At 44.0% G+C, this 17,894-nt stretch overlaps 1 protein-coding gene across 1 annotated transcript in view; it reads left to right on the top strand.

Annotated features, from left to right (window-relative positions):
- ASB18 (ankyrin repeat and SOCS box containing 18) overlaps window positions 1-17,894 on the top strand; it is a 65,881-nt gene that overhangs the window by 33,490 nt on the left and 14,497 nt on the right. The window lies entirely within an intron of this gene.

Below are 17,894 nucleotides of genomic sequence, written 5' to 3'. Positions count from 1 at the left end.
AAATTGTCCAATGTTAGGCATCCAGGGAAAGATACCTTGGTTCAAGAAGACCAATGAAGTTCAGGGTTTCTCTCTCAAGTGGAAAGGCACATGGTGAACACAGTCAGAGTTTCTCTCTCGTCTGGAAAGGCACGTGGTGAACACAGCGTCCTCTGCTAGCTTTCTCTCCTGACTCCACTTCATGAAGCAAACCGGGAGGCGTTTCTTCATGTCCAAACTCTGGCTGGTGGACCCTCTGCTTCCTGTGGCTATGTCATTCTCTGCTGTCTCAGAATGTCCCTCATTCAGCAAAATGCTTCCTCTTTTATAGGATTCCAGTAAACTAATCAAGACCCATCCAGATGGGTGGAGACACGTCTCCACCTAATCCAGTTTAACAACCACTCTTGATTGAGTCACATCTCCAGGGAGATGATCTAATTAAAGTTTCAGACATACAGTACTGAATAGGGATTAGAAGAAATGGCTGCGTTTACAAAACGGGAGTAGGATTAAAACATGGTTTTTCTAGGGCACATACATCATTTCAAACAGGCACAGTCCTCTTCAAAAACTGACCCCTTTATCATTAAGAAATGACATTCTTGGGCGGGCCACAGTGGCTCAGCAGGCAGCATTCTTACCTGCCATGCCATAGACCCGGGTTCAATTCCTGGTGCCTGCCCATGCAAAAAAAAAAAAAAAAAGAAGAAGAAAAAATGACATTCTTTATCTCTGGTGATATTCTTTTCCCTAAAATCTACTTCGATAATAATGTAAGCAGGTGAATATTGATCTAGCTTTTTTTAAATTGATATTAGTAGAGGATACCTCTTTCCATCTGTATTTGTGTACAATTTACCTTGCTGTGTAACAATTTACCACAAGCTTATAGACTTAAAATAACACACGCTTATCTCACAGTGTGGGTCAGGAGTCTGGGGACAATTTAGCTGGGTTCTTTGCTCTAAGGTCTTAGAAGAGACTGCAGTCAAGCAGTCAGTAAGGACTGATGATCAACTGTGGAAGAATTTGCTGCCAAGCTCATGGTTATTATCAGAATTCATTTCTTTGAGAACTGTTGGGCTAAAGGTCTCAGTTCCTTGCTGACTGTTGTTCAAAGGACCTTCCTCAGTCTTTTGCACCATTGGTGCCTCTAATATGGCAGCTTGCCTCATCAAAGCATGCAAGCCAAGAAGTCAACGGAGAAAGTTGGCTAGCAAGATGGAAGTTACAGCACTTGTAAACTATTCAGCGAAGTGACCTTCCCTCGGCACCTTTGCCATAGTCTACTGACTAGAAGTAAGTTACAGGTCCTGCCCACACTCAGAGGAGGGGACTGCATTAGGTCATGAATATTAGGAGCCAGGATCACTGGGGAGCCATCATGGAAGCTGCCTGCCACATCATCCTTTCACTTTTAACCTGTTTGTATCTTTATTTTTAAAGTGGGTTTCTTGTAGGGAGCTTATAAATGGATTTTTTAAATATTCATTCTGACAATCTCTGTCTTTTAATTGGGTTTTAGGTCATTTACCTTTAATGTTAGTATTGATATAGGTTAGGTTCAAACAACCATCTAGTTATTTATAGTACACATCTTTAACTTATCCCAGTCTACCCTCAAGTAATGTAGTAGTACTTCACATATAGCATAAAAAACATACAGTAGTATACTTCCATTTCTCCCCTCCTGGCCCATGTGCTATTGCTGCCACGTGTTTTATGGCAGTCCTTCTAAATACAGGATAAGTCCTACAATACATCATTATTATTATTGTTTAAACTGTCATCTATCTTTTAACTATATTTAAATAATAATAAAAAGAGTTTTTATGTTTACCCATGTAATTACCATTTCCAGTTCCCTTCATTACTTGGTGTAGATCCAAGAGTCCACTGGGGATCATTTTCCTTCCTTTGAAGGACTGCCTCAAACATTTCTAGTAGTGCAGGTTTGCTGGTGATGAATTCTTTCAGCTTTTGTATGTCTGAAAGTCTTTATTTAACCAGAGTTTTTGAAAAATATTTTTATTAGTTAGAGAATTCTAGATTGATGCTTGAGTTTTTTCTTTCATTGCTTTAGATTCATTGCTCTGCTATTGTTTGTGTGTATGTGTGTGTGTGTGTGTGTGTGTGTGTGTGTGTGTGTTAGTTTGAGAAATCTGCTGTCATCCTCATCTTTGTTTTTTGTATGCAGTGGTCTTTTTTTCTGGTTTTAACATTTTCTCTCTATCACTGCTTTTAAGCAGTTTGATAATGATGTGCCTTGGTATAGTTCTCTTTTTCTTGTGCTTGGGAGTTCATTGAGCTTCTTGGATCTGTGAGTTTAAAGCTTCCAACAAATTTGGAAAATTTGGGGCCATATTTTTTTTCACACTTTTTCTGTAGGGCCCCTTCGTTCGCTTCAAAGCTTCCAACAGCATATATATTAGACCCTTGAAGTAGTCCCATAGCTCACTGATGCTCGGTTCATTTTTCTGTGTTTTGTCTTTTATGTTTAATTTATCTTTTCTTCTGAATAATCTGATCTACCATAAATCCTATAAAGCATAATTTTCATCTCAGACATAGTTTTCATCTTCAGAAGTCCATTTTGGGGTCTTTTTTATATCCTCCATTTCTTTACTTAGAATGACCAATCTTTCCTCTAACCTCTCGAACCTATGGAATACAGTTACAGTTGTTTTAATACCCCCAACACTAATTCTATCACCTGTGTCATTTTTGGGTCAGTTTTGATTGATTGCTTTTCCTCCCTGTTTATGTCATTGGGTGCTGGATATTTTTGTATGCCTATCAGTATTCTTGAACTTTGTTCTGAGACATAAAGCTACTTGGAAATAGTTTGATCCTTTGGGCTGTTGCTTTTAAGCTTTCTTAGACAAGAGCAGAGTAGCTTTTAGCCTAAGATTAATTTTTTGCCACTACTGAGGCATCACCCTTCTTAATCCTCAAATCCATGCCACGTGACTTATGATGTTTTTCCATTCTGATTGTCGAGGCACTATTTCCAGCTCCACCTATGCTATGGACACTGTCCCCTCGAATCCTTTCAGGTGGTTCTTTCCCCAGTCTCAGGTACTTTCCTCATACATCTACACTGATCAGAACTCAAGTGAATACTCGAAGGGCCCCTCTGCCAAGGTCTCTCTGTGAGTGCTCTTTTTCCAGCACTTTGCCTTGCAGACTCTAGGCTGACCTGGCCTGCCAGGACTTGCAACTCAGTCTCTTCAACACAAGGAGCCTGGTGGGCTCTGCCTGGGTGTCCCTCCCTCATTTGCATTTGCAGTTAGTGTTCTTGACTCATTTTGTACATGATTTGCTGATATGCAAAGTTGTCATCATGTGATGAAATTATAGAAAGGCCATCTATTTTTGAAAGGCAAAGCTCCATGACCAACCAGTAATGATTTCCATTCATACAAGCATTCAGCAACTCTTACCCAATCTCCTTTGAGGAGTTGGGGCTCTTCTGAATTAGCCATAGTCTCAGCCATCAAGAAGCTTGCAGTTTAAGGGGAGAGAAAGGTAATAAGACTGCAGTGTGATAAACACTGTGCCAAAAAAATATTTAAAATATACGCCATTCATGGTTGGGGCGGCAGGGCACAGCTTGGTGAATTTCTACTGGAAAATTTCTACGACAAAAAGAAACATCTGCTTTATTAAAGAGCATAAGCCATCCAAATCCATTGCAAATGTCTTTTTAACTACTAAGAAAGCAGGCAAAACTATGTTGACTACAATTATATATGTGTGTTTTACCATATTTAGAGCCTCAGTTTGAACCCCAGCTCCAACACTTACTAGCACTGAAACTTTGAGCAAGTTGTTTAATTTTCCTGTCTCAGTCTTCTCATCTGTAAAATAGGGGCACCAAATGAACCTACTACATAGGATTGCTATGAGGATTAAATGAGTTAACAATGGCAGATTGCTTAGAAGACCACCTGACTACAAAGAGAATTAGAGAGGTGCTAACTGCTACTGCTGGGGACCCTTGTAGAGTACTGAATTCATTTTACAAACATTGAATCAACATGTCATGATTTTAAATTTATATGGAGGTTTGTTATTTCTTTCATTCGTCTCCATGTTTCTTAGTCATCAGGTCTGTGATTTATTTGCTGTAATGTCCTTAGCCAAGATCGTAAATCCAATTATAACTTTGTGCCTATGGAAAGTATAACTCATTTGTTGATATTGCATGTTTAGGAACATGCCGTGCTCCCTCCCATCCCACCCCACACACACAAAAAAGCATGTGTATATTTAGTCTATATTTACTTTTCTGTTGTTCAGAATTAAGTTCTCTAAATGCAACATGGCATCCTGGACTGGATCTATAAATGGACATTAGTGGAAAAACTGGTGAAACCTAAATAAGGTCTGTAGTATCATGGACACTGCTTACTAGTGTTAATTTATTAATTTTGACAAATGCACCATAGTAAAGTAAGATGTTAGCATTAGGGGGAGCTGGGAAAGGGTAATCAGGAACTATCTTTGCAATTCTTCTATAAACCTAAAATTATGTAGAAATGAAAAGTTTTTTAAAAATCAAGTTTTCTTCACACCTTGGGCCCAGTGCCCTCACTTTTCAGTATTAGAAAATTTTGGCTTTCTACTAAGAAATGACAAAGCAACACCACCCAGAACACAAAATAGACACAAGGTACTATATCTTAACAGCAGCCCTTAAGACAAACCAATAAGCTTACAACTGGACGTTCAGAAGCTGAGGTGTGTGCAAACCATTAGAGCTACTCGATTCATACTGTGCAATAGAGACCAATTTCCCGATGTCAGTTGTTTTTTTGATATTTCATATCAGTCAAGATACTATTCAATAAGAACTTTATAAAAAATATATTTGTATTAAACTAGGGATTTTTCCCATCTCTTTTCTCTATCTTCCCCTTCCCCATCCTCTTTCTTATTCTCATCTTCTCTTCTGTCTCTATGTGAGTCTCTCTCCTTGGCTATTCAATTTAACAGTCTTGATTACTGAAATCTTGGCCATTGGGGAAAAGTTTAAGATAAGCGATGAATAAGCCAGAAGTTCAGGCAGAACGATGTAAGAGCTGACTTCCAATCCCTTCAATGTCAATGATTCTAATGGAAAATGCTGGCAGATTCCATTGAACACCTCTACAATAACATAGAGCCAACTACCTTGAAGGATAAAAAGTTAATAGATGTCAGGAAGGGCTCGAGGCTTTTACCAGTTGCTCAGCTCTAAAGAGTTCCCCTAAAGCTCGACTCTGAGGAGGTCTGGCTCAGACAGTATAAACATTACCACTTTGACAAGAAAGAGCTACTTTCTCTGGAATCTTTTCATACACAGTAGATTGTAGGTCATCCTTAATTTTTTTTTTTTTTTTTTTTTGCCTTACAATAGAGAGGGGGTCGTTGACCTACATACAGAGCCATTTCATCCTCTTCCTACTGACAGCAGTGGCCTCCACACCCAGGGGAGCGGCTCTGCTCTGTCCCCTTTTAGTTGGCAATTCACCATGGACACAGGACTTTCAAACCTTTGAGTCTCTGAGTTCCTGGGATTAAAATATATATATATCTGTGCTTCCTTCCAACCAGCAAGCTTCAGAATTCAGAATTCAGCACACAAAAAGGGATAACGCAGCTTTAATCTAGGAGCTTTTTGAAGAGATTTTCCCAAAAAGAAAAGTTCTAGTAAAGTTACTCTCTTCCCGTTAGCAGCCTTGCATGCCAGCCTCGCCCTATGTATTATCACATTCCTCTCCTTGACCCTTCTCTTTTCCCTGGGATAATTAAAATGACAAGAGCATTAGTAGAGTCCCGATTCTTTTTCCTCTCTAAAGCTGTCTTGGTTTAAATGAAAGTTGAGAGGGTTTACTTCCCTCATGTACACATTAATGAAGCGCTCACAAGTTTACCTTTTTCTTTACTGCAATTGTGTCATCAATTGGACTTAAAAAAATTTTTTTTTCATAAGTCATGGTTGGAACTGTGAAAGCAGCTCATTATCATATAGGAAAAAAATGATTGGACAATACTAATCTAGTATTCAACTCAGCAGGTTGAATTCTGGGTAGAGTGAAATGAAGTCATGTGTTTCTGGAGGCAAGAATCGGGCTTCCTGGTCCAGATTGGAGCAGGGGTAACTGGTTGGAATCCTCACTCCAACGTCAGCAGCCTACACCTGAAATGAGAAACTTCCTGTATAAGGCGCCAGGCTCATCTGCACTGATGCATAATACAGAAAGCAGCATGCACTTCCCACATCCCAGATAAGGAGCTGATTTGTTGTCGTAGTAGAGGGGAGAAAAATATGGTCTCATTCAACAGGAGCTTAAAGTATCTTAAAGAATCTTGAAGAATGAGGTGTGGGGGCTGCCTCCACTGGATGGCTGATATCTGTAGAACTTCATGCATCCTGGAGCCCCTACAAGGGTCCTGCTCCATAAGATCCTTCCACAGACTTCCAGGCATAGTGATCCCCATTCTACAGATTAGAAAACTGAGGCTTGGAGAAGGCAAAGGCAGAGCTAGTAAGGTGGCACATGGTGGAGATCATCAGAGCCAGGACCTCAAGCCAAGTTTCTTAAGTGAGGATGCTATGCCTTCTGAGAACTGGATGCACAGACCTCAGGTGCTAGAAGACTCCCTGCCCTTGTTAACGTAAGAGATTTTTTTTAAAGCACTCTATAATCAGGAAGTAACTCCACTTGTGTCTAATACTACCTTTCAACAATGTTCTGTCATGGGTTGGTCCTCCTTCCCTACCCCTTAATGACATCTTGGGCATTTTCTGCTCATTTTGCAAGTCCCATTTTCATGCTTAAGACTCACTTACAGGAATAGAAAAAAGTCTGAGTCAGAGACTTCACGAAAGATATGCAAATGGCCAATGCAAGGGTACTCATCATCATGAGTCATCAGGGAAATCCAAATCAAAAGTCACAATGAAGTACCATTCCACACTCATCAGAATGGCTAAAACCAACCAGCCGACGATAACAAAGGTTGACAAGAATGTGGAGCAACTGGAACTCTCATACTTTGTTTTGGGGAATACAAATTATAAAACCACATAGGAAAACTGTTGGTGGTTTCTTATAAAGTTGAATATAGACAGCAATTCCACTTCTGGGTATTTACCCGAGAGAAGTGGGAACATATGTTCACAAAAAGACTGGCATAAGAATGCTCACAGCAGATATTCATAATAGCCAAAAAATGGAAACAATCCAAATTCCCATCTATAGAATGAATAAGCAAATTGTGGTATATCCATAAATAGAATATGACTCGGCAATAAAAAAGACTCAAAAGTGCAAAAATATGGATGAATGTCAAAAATATTATGTTGAGTGAAAGAAGCCAAACACACAAAAGTAAAAAGTTCAAGAAAAGATAAAACTAAGCCATAGTGAGAGAAATCAGAACCGTGGTTACTCAAGGGGGTGATAACTGATTAGCAGGGAACTCAGGGAACTTCCTGGGGAGAGGGGAACTTGCCTTCTCCAAGCCTCAGTTTTCTAATCTGTAGAATGGGTTCTACACCTTGATTTGGGTACTGGTTACACAGGTGTATTTCTTTGTCAAAATTCATTCATTTGTACCCTTAAGACCTGTGCATTTCCATACATGTAGATTTTATCTCACTTTCAGAATATAGATGTATACACAAAACTTTTCTCTTATCCAATTCAGAGCCCCCTTCACCTGCCCAAGTCGGGATAGTCTTTTCTTCCTTCTTCTAACCCTTCACTCTGATGCTTCTGTGCCCCCACTTTATCCATTACATTCGATTAGTGGAGGAGAGAAAAGGTTGCCGATTTCTTATTGAGGAAGGGATTCTAGTGTTCCAGAAACTCACATGTGGCTTAGGATTCATTTAGGGTGAAAAGTGGAGCTGACTTCTTGAAGCTTACTCCCTAAAACATTTCTCAGTTTGCCAGGGTGCCAGGTTCCATTTGTAATATGGGAAGATTTTTCCCTAAATATCATCAGTTGCCACAGCCACCTGATACCCAGCAAAAGCAGTGGATTCTCTGCCTGATGCAGGCAAACCAGGGTTCCAAAGAGAGAAAGAGTTTATTGCTAGACGTGAGGTAGGAGATCAGATGGCCTATTGGCCCAAAAATTTTCTACCCAAAGTGCAGTAATTCTGATAGTTTTATAGTATTAAAAGATGAGTATGTTTTAGAATAATGAGCACAATGGCTCCAGATGACATCATTAGAGGTGACCTAATCATTGAGCATGCTCAGATCAATTACATGCTTAGTCACAGAACACATGTAGAAAATGGCAGCCCTATTTGCACACCAATGTTTATAGCAGCATTATTTACAGTTGCCAGGAGATGGAAACAGCCCAAATGTCCATCAACAGATGAGTGGTGAAACAAGCTGTGGTGTACCCATAGGATGGAATTATACACCGCGGTAAGACAGAATGAAGACATGAAGCATGGAACAGCGTGGATGGACTTGAGGATGTTGCGCTGAGTGAGATGAGCCAGGAACAAAAGGACAAATAGTGGATGGTCTCACTGATAGGAATCGTGACGTTAATGAGTGAACTTGGAGAATTTCAGTTAAGAACAGAGATTATCAGGAGATAGAAATAGGGTAGAGACTGGGTAATTGGAGCCAAAGCGATGCAGATTGTGCAACAGGACTGATTGTAACAATTCAGAAATGGATAGCACAGTACTACGTGATTGTGGCACAATAATGTAAGTATGCTGAATGTGAGAACGATAGAGGGAGGAGGGCTGGGGGCACATATGAAACCAGAAGGGAAGATAGACCATAAACACTGAGATGGTGTTCTAGTTTGCTAGCTGCCGGAATGCAATATACCAGAAACAGAATGACTTTTAGAAAGGGGGAATTTAATGAGTTCCTAGTTTACAGTTCTAAGCCCGAGAAAATGTCCCAGTTAAACAAGTCTGTAGAAATGTCCAATCAAAGGCATCCAGGGAAAGAAAGCTTGGTTCAAGAAGGCTGATGAAGTTCAGGGTTTCTCTCTCAAGTGAGAAGGCACATGGTGAACACAGTCAGGGCTTCTCTCTCAGCTGGAAGGGGCACATGGCGAACATGGCATCATCTGCTAGCTTCTTCTCCTGGCTTCTGGTTTCATGAAGCTCCCTGGGAGACATTTTCCTTCTTCATCTCCAAAGGTCACTGGCTCATGGGCTCTCTACTTCGTGGTGCTGCAGCATTCTCTGCTCTCTCTGATTCTCTCATTCTCCAAAACGTTTCCTTTTTTATAGGACTCCAATAAACCAATCAAGACCCACCCAAATGGGTGGAGACATGTCCTCAACTAATACAGCTTAACAACCACTCTTGACTAAATCATATCATCAGGGAGACGATCTGATCACAGTTTCAACAATACAGTATTGAACAGGAATTATTCTACCTTTATGAAATGGGATTTTGATTAAAACATGGCTTTTCTAGGAGGCATACTTCCTTTCAAACCAGCACAGATAGTATAATGTAGGAATGCCTAGAGTGTATAATGATAGCGACTAAATGTACAAATTAAAAAAATGTTTTTGGGGCAGGCAATGGTGGCTCAGTGGCAGAGTTTTCACCTGCCATGCCGGAGACCCGGGTTCATTTTCCAGTGCCTGCCCATGTTAAAAAAAAAAAAAAAGATGTTTTTGCAGGAGGAAGAACAAAGGAATGTCAATACTGCAGGGTGTTGAAAATAGATGGTCATTCATGTTTTCAAACTTCAACTTCTGTGTGAGACTAGAGCAAGAAATGTTTATTTGGTACAAAATTTTTATTTTGACTAGTGCATTTCCTAATTTAACTTATATGGACAGTTTAATTGAACACAATAAGTACGTGGAACCTTGAATAGGGCATGAGATTTTGTAGGTTTGTCCAGATTAGTGTGATGACATGATAAATCCCAGAGTGATTTGAACAGTGAATAAGGAAGTATTTGCAAAGTCCCCTTGGGGGAATGGCAAGAAAGGGGGAAAATTCAACTCCCCCATTTGGAGAATTCCTGATATTCTCACAAGCAGTGGAGACAACCAAATCAGTAGCCCAAGTCCTCAATCTTGGTGTTTGTTCCCATGAAACTTATCCCCACAAAGGATAGACTAAGCCTATTTAAAATTAGGCCTAAGAGTCACCCCCAGGGAACCTCTTTTGTTGCTCAGATGTGGCCTCTCTCTCTCAGCCAACACGGTAAGCAAACTCACTGCCCTACCCCCTCTCTACATGGGACATGACTCCCAGAGGTGTGGACCTTCCTGGCAATGTGGGACAGAAATCCTAGAATGAGCTGGGACTCAGCATAAAGGGATTGAGAAAACCTTCTCAACCAAAAGGAGTAAGAGAGTAATGAGACAAAATAAAGGGTCAGTGGCTGAGAGATTTCAAACAGAGTCGAGAGGTTATCCTGGAGATTATTCTTATGCAGTATATAGATATCCCCTTTTTAGTTTAAGATATATTAGAAAGGCTAGAGGGAAGTACCCGAAACAGTAGAGCTGTGTTCCAGTAGCCGTGTTTCTTGAAGATGTTTGTATCATGATATAACTTTTGCAATATGACTGTGTGATTGTGAAAACCTTGTGTCAGATGCTCTTTTTATCTATGGTATGGACAGATGAGTAAAAAATATGGCTAAAAAATAGACAAATAACAGGGGGAACAAAGGTTAAAATAAGTTGAGTAGATTGAAAAAAAAAAAGAAAATGGCAGCCCTAATACGATGACGGATGTGACTTTTTAGTGCTGTAATGAGGTCTAGGTGACTTAGAAGTTTAAGTGTAAGCTACTGCATATGTCGGATGGGCCCATTTTGGTTGGATCCAACTTCAGTTCTCAAGATAACTTTGGACTAGGGGTGAGTTAGTTCTGGGCTGACCCAAGACCCTTTGTTAATCAACATTAGGAGCTATCTTTAGTGACCATAAGACTCTAAGTAGAAAAAAATGGTTAAAATGGGTACAAGTGATGACCAGTCACAAGGTTTTTACAATCACAAGGGCACAGAGAAAGGCTATAGAGTCAATATCAGAGATCAGGGCAGCTGGATTACAGTTCGGAGTTCTCAGATTTTCCCTCTGTCTACTCTAATTCACCAGAAAGCAAAAAAAGGAGTCTCTGTATAATGATTCAGTAATCATACTCATCCCTTAAATCAATACAATATTTGTATTGATAAATCTTCACACGCATGCAGTCCACACATGGTGTGCACTCAGTGCTCACAATATCATCACATAGTTGTATATGCATCACATGATCATTTTTTTAGAACATTTGCATCACTCCGGAAAAAGAAATAAAAAGAGAAAGAAAAATTCATACATCCCATACCCCTCCCCCTCACTGACCACTAGTATTTCCATCTAGCCAGTTTATTTTACCCTTTGCCCCTCCTATTATTTATTTATTTTTTATCCATATTTTTTTACTCATCTGTCCATACTCTGGATAAAAGGAGCATCAGACACAAGGTTTCCATAATCACACAGTCACATTGTAAGTTATATCTTTATATAATTGTCTTCAAGAATCAAGGCTAGTGGAACTTAGCTCAACAGTTTCAGGTACTTCCCTCCAGCCACTCCAATACAACATAAACTAAAAAAGGTTATTTATATAATGCATAAGAATAACCTCCAGGATAACCTCTTGACTCTGTTTGAAATCTCTCAGCCACTGAAACTTTATTTTGTCTCATTTCTCTCTTTCCCCTTTTGGTCAAGAAGGTTTTCTCAATCCCTCGATACCAGGTCCCAGCTCACCATGGTATTTCTGCCCCATGTTGCCAGGGAGATTTATACCCCCGGGAGTCATGTCCCACGTAGGGGGCAGAGCAGTGCATTCACCTGCCGAGTTGGCTTAGAGAGAGGGGCCACTTCTGAACAACAAAAGAGGTTCTCTGGGATGACTTTTAGACCTAATTTTAAGTAGGGTTAGCCTATCCTTTGCAGGAATAAGTTTCATAGGGCAAACTCCAAGATTGAGGGCTGGGCCTGTTAACTGGTTGTCCCCAGTGCTTGCAAGAATATCAGAAATTCTCCATATGAGGAAGTTGACTATTTCCTCCTTTCTCCCCAGTCCCCCAAGGGGACTTTGCAAAGACTTCTTTATTCACCGCCCCAATTGCTCTGGGATGTATCAAGGCATCACTAACCTCGACAAACCAACAAAATCTCTCACCCTATTCAAGATTCCATGTAATTATGGTGTTCAAATAAACAGACCATACAAGCTAAACTAGGAAGTACACTACCCAGAAAATAAATTTTGCACCAAATAAACATCTCTCCCTTTGGTCTCACTCAGAAGTTGAAGTTTCAAAATATGGACAATATCGCCCTTTCCCCTGTACTCTGATCTACCCCAGTCCTACCCAGACCAGCTTCCTTCACATCTCTACTCAAAGTCTGATCACTGTTTCAACTTTTTAAACAGTTCCTGTATGGGGTGGTGCTGACTTTCCTAACTTCAGAGCTCTAACTCTGAGTCTCAGGTGTCACATAAATACCCGAAGTTTCTGCATCCCTTAAATCTTAGCTTCTTGGTTACACACCCAGCACTTCAGAAAAACCAAATGGCAGCCACTGCTCCAAGGGGAACCACAAGGATAAAAGTGGCCTGATCAGTTTCTCCCTCTCAGACTCCCCCGGGACCCCTCGCCCTCAAGGATTTGTCCAGTCCCATCAGCCGTTTCAATGGTAAGCACTGATGGACAGCCCCATACCTTAGCATCCTGAGAGAAAGACAGGGAGGATATTAGAGAGAAAGGGGTGGGTGGCGGGTCCCCAGAGCAGACCTCAGCAGAAGGTCCAGGGACATAAAGTGGAACTGCTGGCCCACCAGAGTCTGGGGCCGGGGCTTGCCCATCTTTCACCTCCAGCCAGCGGGGGAAATCTAGCCACCGCAGGGGACCGCCTAGCAACAGCTTCATTAGAATCCTCGCATTTTCCTCCCTAGTCTCTCACGCGTGCCCCTGCTCTCTGGAAGTCAGCACACGCAGAGAATCACGGCAGCCACCTCCGCCCCCACCCAGGCCCAGCCTAAGGCTCCAGGCACCCTCCTCTGTGTCTCCAGCCCAACAGCAGCGGTAACGACAAGACTAGACATGCGTCACCCTCCGGGAACACACTTCGGCGCTAAAGCTCTCCTGTTGGTCAGAGGGGCTTCCCGCAGCAAGCACGGGGGGATCCGTGAAAGCCTGTCAGGGTGGCTCAAGGCCTCCAGGGATTTCCGGTGGCAGAACCTGCTGCTCAGTGGACAGATGTTTAATGTTTCCAGCATGAGTGTGCAGAAGCAATGTCTTTCTTTCTCCCCACAAGACTAATGACGATCCTTGAATCTTCGTCAGCCTCCTTTCCATTCGGTCTTTATCGTTTGTATGATGTTGCTTTTCCTTTTTTTTGGTGGTGGTTGGTGCTTTCTTCAATCATTGAGTGGTGCTGGGGATCGCATCCTACGGCAGGGCGTGCTAACTGTGCCACCATCATCTTCCAGGGCCTCTTCCAGATCAGTGGTCAAAACTCAAAGGTGGGGTCCTCACCCAACCCTAGGGATCATGAAATCCCTGGTGCGGGGCTGCTGGCCCCCTCCCTCACTGTGCCGCGCCCTGGCTGTACTGTCACAGTCTGCGCAGCAGCTCCTGTGGCCTGCCCAAGGGGAGGCCCTTCTCGCTGCCCGCAAGGCTGTTGGTGTGTGGAGCATGGAGTGTGTTCTCTACTTGAATGAGTGAATGAATGAACGAATGAATGAAAGTTTCAAGAATAACTTAAGGAAAGCACCTACTGCCTGGCTCATAGGAAGTGCTCCGCAGATCCTGAGCAGAGGCAGGTGAGGTGGTGTGGCTGAGAGCTCTGAAGACAATAGAAGCCAAATCACGCGGTCGAGGACTCTTTGCCGCGTCCTGGTTGTATGTTCTTATGCAAGTCACTGAACCAGGCTCTCTAAGCCTCCATTTCCTCACCTGCAACTCCCATCTACCATGCAGAGCTGCTGCAAGGAATAAAGATAATATATGTAAAACAAACAAACAGAAAAAGCAAAACACCAAGTCCTGGAGAATCCAGATGTCCTTCCCGCTCAGAACCGGAAGACCGTGTGTACCCTGCGGAGAGCCTGGTGCCAGGCAGTGGTCTGGGAGGCAGGGACGTGGGAAAGGACAGCCCTGAGCAGGCTCGGGCCGGGAGAAGAAGAGCCAGGGCCGAGCGGAGCACGCGGGAGGCACCGGGGCAGCGCGAGGGGGGTGCCAGTGGATAAAGGAAGAGGAGAACAGTGGGAACTTCGGGCTGAGGACCATGGGCCTTCTGATAGCTGGGAGGCGGCTAGGAGAAGCCAGGGTTTGGGGGAGACCCCCGAAGAGCTGTGGGAACAGAGCGCGGAGAGTACAGCTCAGAGTCCTCTCTCCCCTCTTACAAATGAGTTAAAATGAAAACAATTAAACAGCCGTGGACGGGCTCATCTCTGCGAACACCTGCCTTTTGGCTCGAGTTAGTTTTTCTCTGCACTTGGGGTGCTGCCACAGCCTGTCGTCACAGTCACCACTGAAGATGGGACACGGGGCGGAGGTTAGGGTGGCCGTTCAAGTTGCTCCGTAGCAACGTAAGACAAAGCTGCCCTGCCATCCTGCAAGGCTTGGGTGATGCTTTCCCCACGGAACTATTTCTTTCATGGACTGGGACCACTAACACCCACAGGGCACTGAAAGCACGGAGTGCTCCTAGATTGGGGCTGGGCTCCAGGTCAGGTCTCAGGGATCCTCAGGACAGTTATCACCCCCCTCAGCTTATCACAGCTACCTCCCAGCCACCCAGCCCTCTCCTTTAAACCCACCCTCTCATGAGCTCTGCCACGCAGATTTCCCAAGATAGCTATTTATTCCTGGACAGATCAATGGAAAAAATTTGAGAGTATTCTGGGAACCTGGAAAGCTAAGCTGACATTCTTAGAATCCCTGCGCTGATATTGCGGCTGCTGGGGGGGTTGGTTATTAATAACCTCCGTTGCTATGGCTCTTATGTTAAACTGTAATTCCAGCGTCTTTTGGAAAATTTGAAAATATAAGCATGCACGAAAAAATAAAAGCAGCCGTCACCCCAGTCTTCAGAGGAAAACCCACATTGGCGTGGGTGTACCCAGGCTTTCTGCCCATGCATATATATTTGCATCTTTAAAATGGGACTGGATGGTCCTTTTTTGTAACCTGGTCTTTTCAATCAACCATTGTAAATCTCTTTCCATGTCATTAAACAGGCTCCCGCACCTTCAGCCCTAATGACCGACGTGTGCACCAGCGAGATGTGCCCCGGTCAATTTGTTATGTTGTTTTTTCTAGTACCTGTAGTTCTGCCACCAAAACCACTGCCCGCTAGAAAGCACCAATGTTTAGCAAATTAGTTCCTCATTAAAAATGAAAAGGTCATCTCCAGCTCTCTGGGGGCGGGGGTGGGGGTGGGGGGTGGGGGGTCAGCCCCCTCCTTCTGAAAGGTATCAGTGTTGCAAATAGCAACCTGGCCATTAGCAAGTTACGCTGTGTACGTGGTAAAGAGGACTGCTTTATTTCCCTGTGGATTTCTTTGGAGAGGCTGGGCTGCTTTAAAAAAAAAAAAAAAAAGAAGTGGAAGAAAATGTTTTGTAACTGTTTGCCAGCGCACACAGGCTCAACGGCAAAATGGGACGGAGCCCTTGATTTCTAGCCTCCTGCTGCCCTGCTCAGAATTCCTCCCTGAGGGCCAAGGAGGACGCGGATGTGAAGCGCCCTGACTGTAAAATTTGCATCCTCTCTTGGCTGGTTATCGTCCCAGAGGACATCTTCCCATCAAACTCTACTTGTTTGTAAAGATCTTCCACCCAAGGCACGGCTTCTCAAGACCCTGCTGATGGGGAGGCTAGAGAAGTATAAAGAGAGAATTAAAAATACTGAGAGTCCACCAGGAGAAATGCCAGTGGATTTAAGGACAGCTGCCTCCAGCACCAGCAGCCCCAGGGAAGGGCATCATTCGGAGCCCCAGTTAGGCAAATACCGAGGAAAAAAGGCTGCAGCAGGAAGAGAGGCTGTGTTCACTAAAAAGGAGCATTTCTGCAACACGCTTTTACTGAGTACCAGTCATGGGCGAGGTACGCGGCCGGGTGCCAAGAACCAGAGGAGAGAAGTCAGATGTGCTAACAAACAGGGGAAATACGATGTGACACAGATGATGCAACAAATAGGATGCCCCCCTCCCCAAGCACAGGGGCCCAATCCCTCTGCCTGGTGGCACTGGGAAGGCTCTAGAGGCAGAGAAAGGGACGATAGGAAGGTGTCATCCATCACATGAGACAGAGCATTCCAGGAAGAAATAGCAGGGCAGGTCTAAGAACCACACCTGGCTAGGTAAAGGTGACATACAAGGGGTGGAGCCTCAGGAGATGAAACCAGCGAGGTCTGGCAGGAGCTGTGTCATGGGGCATACCCCGGAAAGAAGTTTGGGCTTTATCCAGCAGGCACCAGGAGCCACTTGGGGTTTGGGCAGGCAACTGTCAGATTTGCACTGGAAAAGCTCCTTCTGGGTGGTATGGAGAGTTAGACTGGAGGCAGGGGGCAACTTGGAAGGCTATGGGAAAGGCTCAGGCAAGAAACGATCTGGGTCTTGACAAAGGACAATGGCAGGGAGGGAAAAGAGGGAAGAAGCAGATCCAAGAGATATATTAAAGACACAGGGTCACCAGGGCTGAGTGACCAATTTAATTGATAGTTGGGGGAAAAAATCCAAGGCATCTGATTTGGGGGACCACAGAGCAGATACAAGGAAGAGAGCCGGCTCAAGAAGAGGGTGAGTTCAGGTATGGCCATATGGTGGCTCCTGAGTGGAGGTCTTTGGATATAAGGACCTAGAAGCCAGGTGCACGCTTGCTAGGCCACAGGACACGGGAGTGGACAGAGAGGCGGCATGGATGAGGTCAGCCAGAGAAATTCTGGGAAACACCATGTTTATGATGTGGGCATACAAGAAGTAGGGGAGACTGGAAAGAGCAAAGTTCAGAGGCAATGAAATGGAACCCAGGTCAAGAAAGAGTTTTAGGAGAGGCAGGCAGTGTTGTAAAAACACAAACAAACTGAATCCCATAGCCCCAGAGGCCCACCTGCGATGGGAGACCAATCTCCAGGGATGGTGTTTCTCCAAAAGGGCTCAGCAGTCGAGGAGAGACGAGAAAGTGGATGATGGGTGGACTCCAGTTAAGATTTGGTCATTAGGGTGTAGCAGAAGTACCGGAAGGTGAGGGAATTGAAGATGCTGATATGGGGGGTTGGGTGCTGCCCAAGAAAGGAAGTGAAGCCAGGAAGGACTGTGAGAAGTGAGGGGTCATAGACTCAAGTCTCAAGAGATCTGAATGTTGGAGATTAAGGCTCCAAAGATGGACCGTCACAGCGATGGCAACATCCAAGAGATGACCATAAGGCAGGTGGCTGAAGTGGGCACGAGCGCATGACAAGGGCGAGTGGAACAGGCAAGGAGGGCTACATGATGCTTGGGCGAGTGCAGACTGTTTCCCACCTGTGTCCAAGGCCAGGTGGTCCAGAGCCGCCAGACTCCTCAGTAGTCATCTGTGCTCAGGTTGAGAAGGTAGGAGGCGACCACCAGAGCTTTCCACAGGGGGCTTTGAGGATGCTGCCCTCCCAGGAGGGCCCGTGCCCCGAGTTGAGGACAGTCTGGGATCCAGGTGGTGGATCTGGAGTCACTCAGGAATCTACCTGGAAACCCCAGGCAGCCAGTGGGGAATTTGGGTTCAACCAAAATCCACAGTCTGTTCCTGGAAGAGGGTATGGGTGGAACACAGGCAGTCCCACAATCAGGCATGGTGGTATCTTCCACCAGATCCTTCCAGAGCTGTCTGAGGACATCCACCGTGTGTCCTCAGTAT

The sequence above is a fragment of the Tamandua tetradactyla genome, chromosome 3 (assembly GCF_023851605.1).
Source record: "Tamandua tetradactyla isolate mTamTet1 chromosome 3, mTamTet1.pri, whole genome shotgun sequence".
Taxonomy (NCBI): Eukaryota; Metazoa; Chordata; class Mammalia; order Pilosa; family Myrmecophagidae; genus Tamandua; species Tamandua tetradactyla.
The sequence above is the reverse complement of the archived record's forward strand: the minus strand, read 5'-3'. Positions and strand labels throughout refer to the sequence as shown.